Source organism: Arachis hypogaea, chromosome 5 (assembly GCF_003086295.3).
Source record: "Arachis hypogaea cultivar Tifrunner chromosome 5, arahy.Tifrunner.gnm2.J5K5, whole genome shotgun sequence".
NCBI classification, from domain to species: Eukaryota; Viridiplantae; Streptophyta; class Magnoliopsida; order Fabales; family Fabaceae; genus Arachis; species Arachis hypogaea.
Genome location: NC_092040.1, coordinates 17,439,429 through 17,444,288, shown reverse-complemented (window position 1 = coordinate 17,444,288; position 4,860 = coordinate 17,439,429). Strand labels below are relative to the sequence as shown.

Genomic DNA, 4,860 nt, shown 5'->3' with positions numbered 1-4,860 from the left:
GATTTTGACTCAGCTTTGCTAGAGTCCCCAATTAGAGGTGTCCAGGGTTCTTAAGCACACTCTTTTTGCCTTGGATCACAACTTTATTTCTTTCTTTTTCTTTCTTTTTCTTTTTCTCTTTTTTTTCGAAATTTTTTTTTGTATTCACTGCTTTTTTCTTGCTTCAAGAATCATTTTTATGATTTTTCAGATCCTCAGTAACATGTCTCCTTTTTCATTATTCTTTCAAGAACCAACATTCATGAACCACAAATTCAAAAGACATATGCACTGTTTAAGCATACATTCAGAAAATAAGAGTATTGCCACCACATCAAAATAATTAAACTGTTATAAAATTCAGAATTCATGCAATTCTACTCTTTTTCAATTAAGAACATTTTTTATTTAAGAGAGGACATTCATAACTTTAAGGCATAGACACTAAGACACTAATGATCACAAGACACAAACATAGACAAACATAAGCACTAAAATTCGAAAAACAGGAAAATAAAGAACGGGTCCACCTTAGTGATGGCGGGTTGTTCTTCCTCTTGAAGACCTTATGGAGTGCTTGAGCTCCTCAATGTCTCTTCCTTGTCTTTGTTGCTCCTCTCTTATGATTCTTTAATCTTCTCTAATTTCATGGAGGAGAACAGAGTGTTCTTGGTGCTCCACCCTTAGTTGTCCCATGTTGGAACTCAATTCTCCTAGGGAGGTGTTTAGTTGCTCCCAATAGTTTTGTGGAGGAAAGTGCATCCCTTGAGGCATCTCAGGGATTTGATGATGAGAAGGGTCTCTTGTTTGCTCCATCCTCTTCTTAGTGATGGGCTTGTCCTCATCAATGGGGATGTCTCCCTCTATGTCAACTCCAACTGAATAACAGAGGTGACAAATGAGATGAGGAAAGGCTAACCTTGCCAAGGTAGAGGACTTGTCCGCCACCTTATAAAGTTCTTAGGATATCACCTCATGAACTTCTATTTCTTCTCCAATCATGATGCTATGAATCATGATAGCCCGGTCTATAGTAACTTCGGATCGGTTGCTAGTGGGAATGATTGAGGGTTGGATAAACTCCAACCATCCTCTAGCCACGGGTTTGAGGTCATGCCTTCTCAGTTGAACCGGCTTCCCTCTTGAATCTCTCTTCCATTGGGCGCCCTCTTCACATATGACTGTGAGGACTTGGTCCAACCTTTGATCAAAGTTGACCCTTCTAGTGTAAGGATGTTCATCTCCTTGCATCATGGGCAGGTTGAATGCCACCCTTACATTTTCCGGACTAAAATCCAAGTATTTCCCCCGAACCATAGTAAGCCAATTCTTTGGATCCGGGTTCACACTTTGGTCATGGTTCTTGGTGATCCATGCATTGGCATAGAACTCTTGAACCATTAAGATTCCGACTTGTTGAATGGGGTTGGTAAGAACTTCCCAACCTCTTCTTCGGATCTCATGTCGGATCTCCAGATATTCACTCTTTTTGAGTGAAAAGGGACCACGGGGATCACCTTCTTCAAGGCCACAACTTCATAGAAGTGGTCTTGATGCACCCTTGAGATGAATCTTTCCATCTCCCATGACTCGGAGGTGGAAGCTTTTGCATTCCCTTTCCTCTTTCTAGAGGTTTCTCCGGCCTTGGATGCCATAAATGGTTATGGAAAAACAAAAAGCAATGCTTTTACCACACCAAACTTAAAAGGTTTGCTCGTCCTCGAGCAAAAGAAGAAAGAAGAGAGTAGAAGAAGAAGAAATGAGGAAGAAGGGAATGGCTTTTTGTTCGGCCAAAAAGGGGGAGAAGTGGTGGTTTGGTTGTGTGAAAATGAAGGAGTGAAGACGGGTTTATATAGGAGTGGGGGGCTCATGGTTCGGTCATGTATGGGTGGGTTTGGGAGGGAAAGTGGTTTGAATTTGAAGGGTGAGGTAGGTGGGGTTTTATGAAGGATGGATGTGAGTGGTGAAGAGAAAGATGGGATTTGATAGGTGAAGGGTTTTTGGGGAAGAGGTGTTGAGGTGATTGGTGAATGGGTGAAGAAGAGAGAGAGTGGTGGGGTAGGTGGGGATCCTGTGGGATCCACAGATCCTGAGGTGTCAAGGAAAAGTCATCCCTGCACCAAGTGGCAAGCAAAAATGCGTTTTGAGCCAATTCTGGCGTTAAACGCCGGGCTAGTGCCCATTTCTGGCGTTTAACGCCGAATGCTTGCCCTTTTTTGGCGTTTAACGCCAGTCTGGTGCCCCTTTCTGGCGTTAAACGCTCAGAATGGTGCCAGACTGGGCGTTAAACGCCCAACAGCTAGCCTTACTGGCATTTAAACGCCAGCACGCTCTCCTCCAGGGTGTGCTATTTTTCTTTCTGTTTTTCATTCTGTTTTTGCTTTTTCAATTAATTTTGTGACTTCTCATGATCATCAACCTACAAAAGAACATAAAATAACAAAGGAAAATAGATAAAATATAATATTGGGTTGCCTCCCAACAAGCGCTTCTTTAATGTCAGTAGCTTGACAGGGGGCTCTCATGGAGCCTCAGAAATACTCAGAGCAATGTTGGAACCTCCCAACACCAAACTTAGAGTTTGAATGTGGGGGTTCAACACCAAACTTAGAAGTTGGTTGTGGCCTCCCAACACCAAACTTAGAGTTTGACTGTGGGGGCTCTGTGTGGCTCTGTTTTGAGAGAAGCTCTTCATGCTTCCTCTCCATGATGACAGAGGGATATCCTATAGCCTTAAACACAAAGGATTCTTCATTCACTTGAATGATCAATTCTCCTCTATCAACATCAATCACAGCCCTTGCTGTGGCTAGGAAGGGTCTGCCAAGGATGATGGATTCATCCATGCACTTCCCAGTCTCTAGGACTATGAAATCAGCAGGGATGTAATGGTCTTCAACTTTTACCAGAACATCCTCTACAAGTCCATAGGCTTGTTTTCTTGAATTGTCTGCCATCTCTAGTGAGATTTTTGCAGCTTGCACCTCAAAGATCCCTAACTTCTCCATTACAGAAAGAGGCATGAGGTTTACACTTGACCCTAAGTCACACAAGGCCTTCTTGAAGGTCATGGTGCCTATGGTACAAGGTATTGAAAACTTCCCAGGATCCTGTCTCTTTTGAGGCAGTTTCTGCCTAGACAAGTCATCCAGTTCCTTGGTGAGCAAAGGGGGTTCATCTTCCCAAGTCTCATTCCCAAATAACTTGTCATTTAGCTTCATGATTGCTCCAAGGTATTTAGCAACTTGCTCTTCAGTGACATACTCATCCTCTTCAGAGGAAGAATACTCATCAGAGCTCATGAATGGCAGAAGTAAGTCCAATGGAACCTCTATGGTCTCATTTTGAGCCTCAGATTCCCATGGTTCCTCATTGGGGAACTCATTGGAGGCCAGTGGACGTCCATTGAGGTCTTCCTCAGTGGCGTTCACTGCCTCTTCCTCCTCTCCAAATTCGGCCATGTTGATGGCTTTGCACTCTCCTTTTGGATTTTCTTCTGTATTGCTTGGAAGAGTACTAGGAGGGAGTTCAGTAATTTTCTTGCTCAGCTGACCCACTTGTGCCTCCAAATTTCTAATGGAGGACCTTGTTTCACTCATGAAACTTTGAGTGGTTTTGATTAGATCAGAGACCATGGTTGCTAAGTCAGAGGTATTCTGCTTAGAACTCTCTGTCTGTTGCTGAGAAGATGATGGAAAAGGCTTGCTATTGCTAAACCTGTTTCTTCCACCATTATTGTTGTTGAAACCTTGTTGAGGTCTCTGTTGATCCTTCCATGAGAGATTTGGATGATTTCTCCATGAGGGATTATAGGTGTTTCCATAGGGTTCTCCCATGTAATTCACCTCTTCTATTGAAGGGTTCTCAGGATCATAAGCTTCTTCTTCAGATGAAGCTTCCTTAGTACTGCTTGGTGCATTTTGCATTCCAGACAGACTTTGAGAAATCATATTGACTTGTTGAGTCAATATTTTATTCTGAGCCAGTATGGCATTCAGAGTGTCAATCTCAAGAACTCCTTTCTTCTGATTGGTCCCATTGTTCACAGAATTCCTTTCAGAAGTGTACATGAATTGGTTATTTGCAACCATTTTAATCAGCTCTTGAGCTTCTGTAGGCGTCTTCTTCAGATGAAGAGATCCTCCAGCAGAGCTATCCAAAGACATCTTGGATAGTTCAGAGAGACCATCATAGAAAATTCCAATGATGCTCCATTCAGAAAGCATATCAGTGGGACACTTTCTGATTAATTGTTTGTATCTTTCCCAAGCTTCATAGAGGGATTCTCCTTCCTTCTGTCTGAAGGTTTGGACTTCCACTCTAAGCTTACTCAATTTTTGAGGTGGAAAGAACTTTGCCAAGAAGGCATTGACTAGCTTTTCTCAAGAGTTCAGGCTTTCTTTAGGTTGTGAGTCCAACCATATTCTAGCTCTGTCTCTTACAGCAAAAGGGAATAGCATAAGTTTGTAGACCTCAGGGTCAACCCCATTAGTCTTGACAGTGTCACAGATTTGCAAGAACTCAGCTAAAAACTGATGAGGATCTTCCAATGGAAGTCCATGGAACTTGCAATTCTGTTGCATTAGAGAAACTAATTGAGGCTTAAGCTCAAAGTTGTTTGCTCCAATGGCAGGGATAGAGATGCTTCTCCCATAGAAGTCGGGAGTAGGTGCAGTAAAGTCACCCAGCACCTTCCTTGCATTGTTGGCATTGTTGTTGTTTTCGGCTGCCATGGGTTCTTCTTCTTTGAAGATTTCTGTTAGGTCCTCTACAGAGAGTTGTGCCTTGGCTTCTCTTAGCTTTCGCTTCAAGGTCCTTTCAGGTTCAGGATCAGCCTCAACAAGAATGCTTTTGTCCTTGCTCCTGCTCATAAGAAAGAGA

At 42.8% G+C, this 4,860-nt stretch overlaps 1 non-coding gene across 1 annotated transcript; it reads left to right on the top strand.

Annotated features, from left to right (window-relative positions):
- Positions 1-4,199: 4,199 nt before the first annotated feature.
- LOC112804435 (small nucleolar RNA R71) lies at positions 4,200-4,307 on the top strand. Its single transcript, XR_003203049.1, has one exon. It is a non-coding gene; the product is annotated as a small nucleolar RNA R71 (small nucleolar RNA).
- Positions 4,308-4,860: the final 553 nt, after the last annotated feature.